The sequence below is a fragment of the Pseudorca crassidens genome, chromosome 12, assembly GCF_039906515.1.
Source record: "Pseudorca crassidens isolate mPseCra1 chromosome 12, mPseCra1.hap1, whole genome shotgun sequence".
Classification (NCBI taxonomy): domain Eukaryota; kingdom Metazoa; phylum Chordata; class Mammalia; order Artiodactyla; family Delphinidae; genus Pseudorca; species Pseudorca crassidens.
In genome coordinates, this window is record NC_090307.1 from 11,326,963 (window position 1) to 11,341,583 (window position 14,621).

The following is a 14,621-nucleotide window of genomic DNA, read 5'->3' on the forward strand; positions in this document are numbered from 1 at the left end:
CATATGAATTAACCCAAATGTATCAGAACTAAATCTGAATAATTTCCAAGGAAAATAACTGTACTTCATATGAAATATATTAATATCGATAATATTTATAAAAAAATAATAATTACCAGAATAACTTAGTGGCTCATAAATCACCAGTAGAGATGTAGACAGTGATTGTATTAAGCTTCCTGTTCTTCACCTTTTTAAATTATGATTAAAATTATTCAATTTGTTTGGAGTTCCGATCCTAATCCTCAAGTAAAACATATTTAAACATGAAGGATTTGTGTATTGATCTGTTAAGATGTGTCCTATGACTCCATTTTGGTTGCTTAACTTCTCTGAAATTCAATTTCCTCATCTATAAAGTAGAAATATTTCATCTAATTTATAATGTAGACAAGTTTCCTTAATCTTTCCCTTTGCACTGAAAGCCGTTTATGCCTAATTTGTAACATCCATACAATGGGACATTATGGAGGAGCTTTTAAAACGTGAAGCATAGCTTTATATCCTCTTCAGGAACATGACCAAGATATGTCAAGTGGAGGAAAGGAAGTGCTACACAGACTGTACAGCAGACTGACACGTCAGTGCTGACTGACATGGTAGCCACAGGTCACTAGTCACAGGTCTCTTGGCATGGGACAGGTAGACAGTTCAAATTAAGATGTGCTCTAAGTGTAAAACACACCAGTTTTGAAGATAATGTATAAAAGTAGGAGGAAAGAAGGAAGGAGAGAAAAAAGGATGCAGAGAAAGAAGGAGAATAAAAAGAAGAAGAGAAAGAAAAAAGACAGATAAACATAATCTCCAATTCTAGTTTTATCTCCCCAGTTGCTTGACCTCCCACTCTGTCCCTGTGTAAGACAGATACAAAGAGCTCAGGAAAATCACCAAGGGACAGTATGAAGCCAGTCCCACTGCACCTTGGTTTAAGTGATATATTTATATTACGTCCTGGTTCTGGAGGACAAGCCCCACCTCCTTCACCCTTAAACCACTGATTGAACTTCCTCTGCACACACCACAGTGTCCACCTGTCTGTGACAAAGCCTTGGTGTCTCCCTATCTCTGGGGGAAAAAGTTCCATCCAGATACTGTAGCTCCACGTTGGCACCCCTGCTCTCACTGACCAGGTGTTTCTACACTTCCACCCACCCTGGGTCTGACACTGATTTCTCACTATCCTTGTCCCATCTATGCCTATCATTTTATTGTCTGAATCGCAACATATTCTCTCAGCTTCTTCTTTCCAATGCCAAGTGCTAGTTTAAGGAAGAGATACAATACTGGTTTTACAAAAGCAAAAACTGAAACACAGAACTATTGGGACAAATCTTTTTTTTGTTTGTTTAGTTCCCTGCCCAGAGATCGAACACAGGCCCGAACAGTGAAAGCTCTGAGTCTTGCCCTGTGGACTGCCAGGGAATTCCCGGGACAAATCATTTTTTAAAAACTTAGTAGAAATGAATATTTGCCTGGCTTTTTTTTTTCTTTTTTTTTTTTTTGGCCATGCCATGCTGCATGCGGGACCTTAGTTCCCGCGACCAGGGATCAAACCCATGCCCCCCGCATTGGAAGCCTGGGGTCTTAACCACTGGATGGCCAGGGAAGTTCCTTCCCTGGCTTTTTAAAAATGTAGTTTGTTTTTATTCTTTTATTTTAAAAATGTAATGCACATATTTAATTTGATTATTTAAATAATATTGTACTGTGTTTCCCCATTACATTAAATCTTCTACAAGCTCATTGTAACAATTTTCTTTGTGGAAATTAGATTCTTTCTGTTTTTTGTTATCACAAGTAACTCTGTAATATTTACTCTTGGGCATGTATCATTTCACGTCACTTATTACCATGATAACGTCCTAGTAGTTTAACTACTGAGTTGAAATCACTAAGCTTCAGGACATATAATTTTTTATTGGTACATCCAGACAAAAGTTACACCCATTTTTACATTTACTAGATGTGAAAAAGAATGCCTGTATCACTGCATCTATTCCAATCTTGAATATTCTCATTAAATAATTATATTTCATTTTTTAAATGTTTATTTGTTTATTTAATTGTGTTAAGAACACTTAACATGAGATCCATCCTCTGGAAAAAACTTTTAAGTGCACAATACATTATTGTTAGCTATGAGCACAATGATGTACAGCATATCTCTAGAACTTATTCATCTTCCAATACTGTATCTTCAAGACATTTAACTAGTTTAAATCATTCTAAACCCACCACTTTTGGTGGGACTTCTGTCCATTTTTAACTAAGATCTACATTATGACTCTGTACAATGTGGCAGATGATCAGGGCCAGTTCCTGAATTATTAAAAGTTTCCTTTGTTTCAGAAGGAAATAGTGCCAATTGAGTAAATTATTGATTTCCCCCTTTTTTATTTAGCCACTTGTAGACTATATGAAGAATCCATAAAACCAAGAAAACTTTGATCAATTACTTGGAATTTAGCAAATTTAACAATATACTTGAATAAAAGCCAAGGCCTGTTTACATTTTATCTAATTTTGAAGCTACCTTCTTTTAGCATCCATTCATAAAACTCTCTTCACTCCTATTAATGAATATTTTTCATTTAGAAGGTTATGTTTGAAGGGGTGTAAACTTTTATAACGAACATGTGAAACCAATACAAAAAAGATTTTCTGTGAAGTAAATAGGAATTGTTTAGATCAAGTTACAATATTTAGACCAAATTTTTACAATGTAAAATGTTGATATTTATTTCTTGAATAGACTATAAAAATATCTCATTATTTTATACTAAATCCCTTTCCAAATACTGTGCTCCACTTTGAAATCATCTTACATTTATTTAAACAAGTATCAAATTTCAATAATTCACATAAGCTTTCATAACTCTTTCATAAACTATATGTAAATATGAATTTATGCATATTTTCTTATTTGTAAACCAAGTGTATTGTAGTCACAGAGTACTGAATATATACATTTAAACCATTTCCTCCAATAAATATTCATTTATTATATACAAAATAATTAGAATTTATCAAAAACTTTTTTTCAAAATGTTTTTATCATGTCATCAGAGTGATTTCTACAAATTGATATTCATTTACTATAGCCAAAATAATTAGAATTCATCAAAACTGCTTTTAAAACAGTCTCAACGTGTCATTACCAATATCTAAATATGTACCATTGTTATTAAAAATAAAACTAAAAAATAAAGAGGAACCAAAAGCAAAAAAATAAATTTTCATGTTAAAAAGGCCTACTCTTTAATGGGTTTAGTCAACTTAGACAACTAATTCTATTATCACAGCTCAAATAGCTAGTTAAGTCCATGAAAAAAATGATTAAGAAGTAAGTCAGACAAAGAGTTGGCGTTAACCATTGTTTAACTGCTTTTCAGTCCAAACAAATGAACCCCTGTAGAAATATACAATGACTCAGCTTTCTGATTGTTGACATGAACACAAGGGACTCATTAAATTCACCATAAGCCTGTCAAGCCTGAACTACACAATTACTCAGACACTGCCTCCATTGTCCTTCCAAGGATTCTCTCCATTTGGAAGACACTGGAGTTTTTGAGATGACAGGATCATACGTCATCAATTATTCTTACATCTAGAAAAGATTTTACCAAAAGAACTGTACTTGCTAGGTGAATGAAATGATTAAGAAAATTAAATAAATAATGAAATGGGTTTAATCAAAAATACTAAAAAAAAATGGGTAACTAAAATGTAAAGTGGTAAAGTATTAAAAGAAAATGATCAAGAAGAACATATCTACATTTAGTATTATTAAGTATGGTGCACTATTGCAAAAAAAATAATTTTTTAAGAGCATTTCTTATATACATTGTGGGTACATTGTACATTAGCAAATAAAATATAATAACCTCATGTTGGAATACTCTGGAAAATATAAATACTTTGGAAACAAAAAAATTCAAACTCCACTTTAACGATAATATATGCAGTGGGATATCGCACTCTTAATAACTTAAGAGTGATTTTAGGTAATGGTAAAATATTTAAATGAAAATTGAACAATTTAATCAGTCATGTCCATATTTTGTTCTATTAGAAGACAAACTACTGGAGTTTGAGACATTTCATTCAGAGGTTTGGTGCTGTACAGACAATATTAATAGAAATATCACTTACTATAAAAGAAAGGTGTATTTTCATTCTTTTTTTTACAATTGTTGTTGGAGTATAGTTGCTTTACAATGTTGTGTTAGCTTCTACTGTACAGCAAAGTGAATCAGCTATACGTATACATATATCCCCTCTTTTTTGGATTTCCTTCCCATTTAGGTCACCACAGAGCACTGAGTAGAGTTCCCTTTGCTTTACAGTAGGTTCTCAGTTTTGTATTTTTGTTGTGAAAGAAAATAATTTTGATTTGAATGAGTAAATAATCAGCTTCATTTCAATCACAAATACATTTGCTACTTTTTTATATTTAAAGAAGCAGCTCTGCTTAAGATTATTAGGCAAACTGTAGAGTCTCCCTAAATGCCTAATAAGATTCAGAGAAAATTTTATCTTATTCATTTACTTTTTTAATAAAAAAATTCTGCTTCAATGATAAAAGAGAATATTTAAATTGGTGGCCTCTCTTTTAGTGCCATTATGTAATAGACAATCAAATATTTTTTCCTTTTGCATTTTGCTATTCTTTCAACAATGCTCCACTTTGAGATCTTGTTAAGAAAAAAAATTTCAATACTGTACATACCCACACATTACACTTTTGAATATTTATATTTGATTTCATAAATGACATACCCTGTGAGGAGCACAGACATCATTTGAGAAAGTTTTGCAGTGCTTACAAACATTTAACTGATGGGTAAAATGCAATCTTCTCCAAAGCAGATGGTACTCCTACTTCTTATTTCTAAGCCTTCATAGTGGGATGCATTTTTCCCATTCTTTATGTCACCACTCAAGACACCCACAGTCAACTTGAAAACAAAATCTAATCTGAAATTCAATCTTTATAAATGTGGGATTTATTCTGCAGCCTTAATTTTTTGCAATTTGCAACTATGTTATTTAAATGTATGAGTAGTTATTTTTTAATAAAAATGTTATAATAGAAATAATCCCATTGGTTAATGAAAATTTCAACTGTGTGTCTATAAACATTTGGTTTCAGATATTCCCAGTCCTCACATACTTAACTTAAGAACTAAAGTACAACGATATATAATAATGTCATATATATATTATGCTTCTAATATAAAATTAAGTAAAATATATAAAATTAAACTCAAAATTATAAATAGAATATAAATATCTAACTACATAACATGATTTAAAATAAAGGAGGAATACTTTATAGGTACTTTAAAATTAAATTCAAAACTATAAATAGAATATAAATATCTAACTATATAACATGAGTTAAAATAAAAGAGGAATACTTTATAGGTACTTTATAAATTAAATTTTAAATGCCTATGTAGAAATATTTTCTTATTGCTCTTTATATTAAACCCACAACTTCTAAGTCTTAACTACAGAAAAAGTTACTAAAATTTATATTTTATTTATTTAAAGTTTATTAAACAACCTTTAACTTTAAAATGGTAGTTCTTTTATAATATTTCATTTTTTGAATGGACATTTTGATTATTCTCAACTTTTCATTATTATATGATATATTTTATTGTAGTACTTGGACTGAACATTTTTGTGTTTGCAGAGAAATCATATTTCTTGTAATGAATGGTCTAAATGTAAAGATTCTTTCAGGACAAGCACTGTTTTCACACCAAGACTATACTATTATCTATACTAGAAATGAGAGCTATTAATGGCTATCATCACCTAGATATTAGAGGGTATGTGTGTGAGGTTTCTATTAGCAGCTATTCCTTCTTGTACATCCCTTAGTTAATAAATGGCTAAATCTACCACCTCCCCAAATACTAGCTCAAAAGTCACTTTCTCAATTAGGCCTATCCTAACAACCCATTTAAATGACAAGTCTCTCTCTAGAATCCTCACTCCCCTTACTTTGTATTATTTTTTTCTATAGCCTTTATCACTTTCTCATATACAACATACTTATTGTAAGAAACTAAAATTTCCCTTGATATTTATAGTAGCTACACTCCTAGAACTCTCAGTATATTACACACCTGCAAAAAGTGATGGGCTACACCTAAATCTATGTTCCACACTCACATAATTGAAACAGAGTTTTCACCTATTTGAATTCCAGAGAAATATTTGAAAGTCATGGCAGGAGACATTTTCAATGAGGGGACTTCCCTGAACAGTTTAGGGAACTGTTTCACTGATTTCACTGATTTCCACCCAGCAGATGCTAGTAACATTCATCCATCCCCATGACAACTAACAGCCATCCCCTAAAATGTCCAGCCCCTCTTAGGTGTGGTACTGCTCCTATTGTGTGTCACTACTTGGACGGGAAAGACACATTTCCCTCTACAATAGGAACAATTTCTAATAACATTGCTGATGATTTTTAAGTTTTGTGATAGAAAGTGGAATGTGTTTTCAAATGATAGGCACTATTTAACTTGTAGAGCAAGGTCCTGTGCTGAGAGGGAGGGAGAAATTGGGATAAATTTGAAGAGTTGAGAAGATATGACAAAACCACACCACTATGTGGAAGAAGCAAGAATATGAAAGGAGGATGAAAATAAATACATACATACATGTCATATATGTGTAATGTCACATATATGATATATCTATATGTAATATAGATATATGATATATATGATTTATTTTTATGCCCTCTGCGATTATATGGGTTTTTTTTGGTAAAATGGTTCAGCAGATCTAGTGTAGAAAATGCAGATATTGGGTCTATTCAACTCTGAACTTATTCCAGGTTGCTACAACTAGTGAGAAAGAAAAGCTGAGTTTATTCACAAGAATAAGGTCAAGGAAGAGACCCTGGAGTCTGTGCTGGAAAAGAAGCAACAGTGGAAAAAGGGGTTAGAGGAAGAAGGAAGAGGACATCAGGGTTTTGAGGTCTCAGTGATGAAAATCAGGAGTTAAGGCAATAACGGCACATAACACTTAGAAGAACCAGACCATGTAGTCATAGAGGATAACTGATTTTATGATTTCAGAAGATTAAACAATCTTTGTAGGCAAAATCTTTCTCCGAATCTTAAAGCTACTTTACTCCTTATTTACTGTTCTATACTTTGTTGGGTTTTTTTGAGCCTAATGTGGATTTTTTATTCTGTTTACTTATCTTGGAATGAAGAGTTGTCTGGCACATTCAGTGTTTCTAGAAAAAAAAGGTGTTATGGCTTACCTTGTGTTCACTCACTGTCCATTGGGTATACTTCTCAGATAGGATTAGAAAAGAATTTCTGGCCTGAAGCCTTACATTTTCATATTCAAGCAGCAATTTGGTGGAGTTTGTCTTGGCTCAAGCCAATGGAGTAAGGAAGACCATTTTAGCATAAGACACTTGATAGCATTTGTTTGTGTTCTAAACAGAAAGCTCACATATCACCCTGTTTAGTAGAGAAGATAAAAAACAAGCAAACCTGGGCTTCTCAGTTTGTATACGTTAGATTGATGATAGAATTTCTAGACCCATTACCTGGGCTAGGAAATATTTATGTGGTATAATTCTACTCGATTGAGGTACAATGGTCTCAAAAAACGATGACATCTTTTTCTGTCACTACGCTAAAAGAATTCAGAAAAAAACCTTTAATCCCCAGTAGGTACAACTAGCAGCTCTCCTACTAATCTTGCCCCCCAAATTTAACACATTGGGGCAACACCTCACAGGATACCATTTGATCAATCTTAGTGTCTCTGTTTTCATTCTCCCCTTTAAAATCTTACATTATGCATAATAAGAGATACTTGAGACAGAATAGCAACAGGAAAGCAGGTAGACTATGATCCCCTGAAAATCTTCTATCTGTGCAGTAGGTGGGCAGCTTCCAAATTTTCTGTTGGCGCAAATTCTGGTCTCTTACCAGTGGGAAGCTGTGGCACAGAACCAAATCATATTCGTACCATCTGCTCCAATTGGCAAAGCTCATGTCAGCTGCCAATTGTGCTTTTCAATTCAGCCCCGTAGGTCTTGTACTTCCTCTCAGATTATTGTAATGTTTTGTAGTTTTCAGTGTTCTTGTGAGATTTAGTGTTTCTGAGTCATCGTAGATGTTTTAAAGAAAAGCTGGTGGAAGCTTAGTACATTTTAAATTAAAAATTACAGGTATAAATATATCATTGAAAGCTACTACGTTTCTTCTTAGGTTGCTATTATTGTTTAACATGTGAACGTTACCAATTTTTATGAAAAGATATCTTTTTTCCTCTATTTTAGTTTCCTCCTAAAGCTTTCAAATTTAGAAAAGTCTTTCCACCACAAGAACCAATACATGTTTATCACTCCTTTGCCTTACTTTTGTTCATCTGGGTGTTTTTGTTTATTTGTTTACTATAATATTTAAGATCAAGGATTCAGATAATGTTGGCTAAAATTGTATTCCCTGATTTATTGGCTGTGTAACCTTGGGTATGTTACTTAAATTTTCTAAGTCCTTCTACTACGGATTATAAAATCTAATAGTTCCTGAGCTTTACTAACTCCTAGAGTTACATTTCAATTTTCAAATTACTTGACCTATCTGAAACATTCGATAGAATAGAAGATCCTTTCTATTGGAATTTGTTTTTGTCTCCACTATAACATACCATCCTGAGCGTTTGTTCTGCAGATGCTTTCTTATAGTCTTTTTTTTCCACCCATACTTTAAATATTACTGTTCCCCAAGATTCTCTGTTGCTTTTTTCCTTCCTCTGTTTGTTCTTCCTGAGTAATCTTAATTGCTTTTATGGATTGAATTTATCAGTACAAAGATTCGCAAATCCAAATCTTGACTTGCATTTCTCATTAGTATCACAACCTCGGTATGTCCCAAACTGAATTTACCTAACCTCCAAAAGCCTGCTCTTTGTATGACTATTATCTGAGGAGTCACCATCAGGCACTAACCTAAGAATCCTCTTTGACTCCTTTCTTCCCCATTTATTATAAATGAAGTCATTAACTCCTCCTACCTTGATCTCGAAAACCTTATTTGACCCTTTCTTACTTTCCACCTGGACTATTGTAATAGCAAGGTCTCAGGTCTCCAAGCTTCCAGATGGAAGGAACCACACCATTTCCTCTCCACAGGGTCAGGATTCTGAGAACATAGTTTAGTTATATTACTGCATTGATTAAACCCTGTCAAAATGTCTCCTCCCCAAGTAAGAATAGCTTTAGGGTGGTTTTCTACAACCTACCTAAGAAAGATAGAAAATAGTTATATGATTGAGAGAATACTGTTGCTGTGGATAGAAAGTATTGTTTTCAGTCTGTTTGAGGGGGTTCATATGATGTTGAACAATTAATTACTAAAGAAAAATAATGATAAAATGAAATAAAAACCCTAAAAATCTGACATTATAAAGTAGATGAGAAAGTACACATGTATTAATTAAGATTATAAGGACAAATTTATTACACTAATAAGCATAAAAATAAAAAGTTATATGGATAGGTTGCAGAGTCGTATTATGTTTATAAAATATAATACAATAAATACTATTTTGAGGTCAATACAAACTGAAGAAGCTCTGAAAAGTAATTTTAAATACAAAAAGTAATTCTTGACACAAAATAATTAATGAAGAAGAATCACTTCATATATTGTAGAACAATCTACAATGAAGTTGTGAGGGACTATTTTGAAATAAGAAGATTTGTCAACCCCCAGAAGAATGTGTAATTTTTAGATTACAGCATTAGTAAATACTTATATCTGTCTAGAAATATATATGCTGAAAATGAACAGAAATATTGTGATAGGGTGGAATAATGGCCCTGCAAAGATATAATATCATGACCTAATCCCTGGAATCTATGAGTGTGTTATGCTACATGGTGAAAGGGAATTAAGGTTTCAGATGGTTAAAGTTGGTAGTAAGCTGACTTTAAGATTGGCAGATTATACTGGGTTACTCAAGTAAGCCCAATATAATCACCCTGGTCCTGAAATGTGGAAGAGGAAGGCAAGAGTGTAGGTCAGAGAGATGTGGTAATGGAAAGGGCAGGAGAGATGGGCTGAGAGAAGGATTCGACTCTATTATTTGCTTTGAAGTGGAGAGAGCCATGAGCCAAGGAATGTGGGTGGCTTCTTTCTAGAAGAGAAATGAGTTCAGCCACGGAGGAAATGGAGACCTCATTGCTAACAACTGGAATGAACAAGGAAATAGATTCTAACCAAGAGTCCCCAGAAAGAAACAGAGCCCTGCTGACATCTTGATTTTAACCCAGTGGGACCCATGTTGAACTGACGACTTAGAGATATGGCACTCACCTACTCTGAGTTCACCTCTATGTTAGCACGTATTACAGTATATTAAACTGCCTATTTACTTATGTTGCCCGAATCTGGTAAATCTGAAACATCAGGCATGTAGCATACTTATGTTTGTATCACCGTATGTAGCACAATAGCTACCACATGGTAGGGCTCACGAAATATTCACTGAAAAATAATATGAATGAATAATTGAACAAATAATTGAATTCATACATATATATAGAACACCATAAAATTAATATTTTCCCTCTTCTTTGTTTTATAAATTTACATTAACAGGTTTAATACTTTCCTTATGACTTTTTAAAAATTGGGTATTTATTTGTAAATTGCCTTTTCTTCCAAATAGGTTTATTGGTTAAAGAAAAATGGTTATAAAGAAACATAGAGGAAAAGGTGATCTGTTATCATCATTTGTACTCTATAATGAATTATTTGCCCAAGAAATTTCAACTGAAAACTTGAAATGTTATGATCACTAAAACTATTTGGTGAATATTAGCAAATTGGTAATATGTATGAGCAGCACTTCCTGCCAGAATTTGATTTGTCCCAAGAGGTGAATCAGTGATTCCTGTCAAAGAAAAAAAAAAAATGCAGCCTAGGTATAGGCTACATTTTAGTAATATAATGGATTTTTTTAAATTTTAAAGATAATTCCCTGCTATACATACTTAGGATGTACGTATATATCCACTTACTATGAAGGGAGGTGAATGATAAATTGGCCATAATTTCTTGAGACTTGGCCCCTATAAATCATCACCTATATTCTTGTTTAGTGTGATGAGTTCACCTCTTTATTATTTCCCCAGGAAAATAACTATGAAACTTGAAAAAAAACAACATTCATGTGATCAATTTCAAATGTGAATATTTTAATAATACAAATTAAAGTCTCTGTTTTAAAGAAAAAAGAAGTGCTGCTAATTTTTCAAAGTCATCCAGCTCTTCCTCATCTATGTCCTCAATTGGCATCAGTTTTTTTCCCACCAATGGAGACAGTGCATCCTAGATGCAATCTCCATGATTTCACCCAGTTAAAATGCTTCCTAATTCAGCTTTAAAAAGAGAAGAGCTAGCTCACTCTATTTGAATAAGCCCTGGTTTATTACAGGCAACAGAATGATCAAATAAAAGCCCAGCTGAATCTCAGTTATAGAAGAGATCTATTCATTTATTCTGTGCACTTAAGTGAAAGCTGTGTCAGCGTATGATAGTTTAATAATACTAATCTTGATAACCCATTATATTTTTATAACAATTATCTCTCTTTCTTTCTGTTAAACATAGAAGTAGACTTGTTAATCCATGCCAGATTAAAAAGCAAACAATTTTCTTTTCAAGAAGATTAATAAATTTGCCCTTGCTGGTTTTGTAATTAAAAGAGAAAATAGCATGCAACACAAATCAGATAAAAGCAAACACTGCTCTAATTCAATTATATATAAACATGAGTCATCCCTCAATTTCATCTAAGGATGCTGACCAGCAATTTTACTTCTGAGACAGAGATCGTGGATAAGAAGGATTAGACTTTCTCCCTATTGTACTTTATTTCTATGAACAAAACAAACTCAGTAATGCTCTGCACAATATACAAAAAATCAATGAGTACTCTTTCTTTTTAAATCTATTATTCTAAAGATATTAAAAAAAAATCTATTATTCACCTTCTTATCAAATGGTAGTCTAAGTATTCCTCATTTATCATAATTAATCAGTTCCTGAAGATGGACTAGATAATGAATTTTTAGATAGTGGGCATCTATATACAATTCATTTAAATAGGAAAAACAGTAATTCATTTCCAATCTACACAAAACCCCAAATTTCTTCATATATCTTAAAAACATTGTGAAATACCTATGTAAAAACCCACAGAGGAGTTGTAGAACACAAATTACCCAACTACTTATCAATGAATGGACTTTGGTGTTATTAATTTTTGCATAGCATGATACTATACACAGCAACAAACACAAATCCATTTTTTTCTAAACTGCAACAAATAAATACCATATCTACAATGGCTATGTCAATTAAGATACAAACTCTATCAGTTTTGAGTGTAAGTGGTATGATATTAAAATTACATAAGGACAACAGTCATAAACTGTGATGGATAGTCATTCAAGTCTAATGTTATTAAGAATCAAAATATCATGATAATAACGGAAAAGGAATTCAAATAACACTGAGAAAACCTGCTGCTTATTAATGGAGGTTTTGTTTAAATGAGGTTTGGTAATGAGAGGACAAAGATGAAGGAAGCAGTATGTGTATGGGTGGCAGATTAAAGTATTGATACATGCCAGTGAGAAGGCAGGGCAACAGTGTAGGGTAGAGGTTCATCAATTACCGAATCCGAGAAACCCATGTACTCAAGACTACGATAACTCCAGGAATCCTAATAGCGTAAGACCAACTTGTTATTTTTTTAATGTGATACATCTGCTCATATTATGATTATGCTCACTAACAAGATCTTTTCCTTTTTATTTTTTGCATAACCTAAAATTTCAACTAAATTTTTGGCACCTGGTATTCATAGCTACTCATCTTCCTCTGCCTCTGATCAGTGATGAGTATCAAAATGAATACATTAGGAGTAAGTTCTTTATTATTTGATGCTGACACTTTTGCAACATTTTCACTGTTCACTAAATCCTTGCCTTTCCAGAAGATATAAGATATATTTAATTCTTTGAGAGTGAGGTGGTCAGACAGTACCCGAACACCTTGAAAAACAGCAAGAAAATGGTAAAAACACTTTCTCCCATTCTCTGTTCTGAAACTTTTCTTTCAAGCCTGCATGTCTCCTTGATGCCAAAATTCTTTTGTGAATCCCTCACTGAATCCATATTATCTCAATCAGCACCCTGAATCAGATACTGCTTAGAATATTCTGGGAAGGTTGTAAAGAAAATTTGGTCCAAAACGTTTCAATAGTCATATATTAGGAGGCAAAAATCTCACTTCCTTATCACCTCCATAAATCAGTAACTCCTCCCTAAATCAATACATTCTTGAGGAGTTGCCTATTATCAAAGAGTGCTGCCTGTAAGATTTTTCCTTCTTGCATTATAAATTTCTCCAGTGTTAAATAACCTCCTTTCTCACTTACGCTTTATGATTTGAATACTATATAACTGGCAGTACACTCTCAACGTTATTTTAAGGGCCCTGGAGTTTGGGGAGTGATACACCAACAAAGATTTTACTTCTATCTTTACAATTTCTACTCCAGAATACGGTGAGCCTATCTTTGGGCCTTGAAGGAGCCAGTACTTTTAGTCATCTTCTGATATGTTCAGAAAAGTCATTTATTTCCAAAGAGCCCTGTCTTATCAAATGAGAATATTTGCTTTGCAATGTAGCTAACATGTTACCAGGAAAGCATGGTGTAGCCTTATATTCTACATAAGCTGTTTCATCTGCGACCTTCAAATTACAGTCGTGAACTACTCTAAAATCTCCCAAACTATCAGAAAGTTGCTTTGAAACTCAGTCCTTCAATAATCTCTGTTTTATCTTTTTTTTTCACTTCTTCAAAGACTCTACAACGTTTTCTGCTATATCAAGATTCTAAATGGCAAACACCCTGCCTATGGCTTTTTAATCTTCTGCAACAATGTTTATCTAGTATTTCAAATATATTACACAGTGCTCAAGTATCCTAGTGAGAACATCCAGAAGGAACAAAATTCTCATAAACCGTATGCATGGCACAGCTTATGATTTTTAGGCATATACTTCTCTCAATAAGCTTCCATACCAAATTTTCTTCTATTGAATGAGTTTTTCTAGGCTTCTCTGGCTCATCTACTTTCTTCCCAGGATTTTACACTTTACATAAGATTTTCTTTTTTTTTTTTTAACTTAAAAATGAGGAGCCTGCGACTTCCCTGGTGGTCCAGTGGGTAAGACTCTGCGCTCCCAACTCAGGGAACCCAGGTTGAATCCCTGGTCAGGGAACTAGATCCCGTATGCATGCTGCGAATAAGAGTCCGCATGCCACAACTAAAGATCCCGCATGCTGCAACGAAGATTCTGTGTGCTGCAACTAAGACCTGGCAGAGCGAAAATAATAAATAAATAAACAAATAAATAAACGAATAAATATTAAAAGAAGAGGAAGCTATAAGAATGATAATGCACAACCACAAATAGAAGACGCAATCCCATCAGAAGTACAGCTGAGATATGACGGTAGCTCACCATGCAGCCTCTCATTTA

General features: G+C 33.2%; 1 protein-coding gene across 1 annotated transcript in view; it reads right to left on the minus strand.

Moving 5' to 3' along the window:
- The window catches only part of CDH7 (cadherin 7), a 188,720-nt gene that overhangs the window by 153,403 nt on the left and 20,696 nt on the right, over nt 1-14,621 (minus strand). The window lies entirely within an intron of this gene.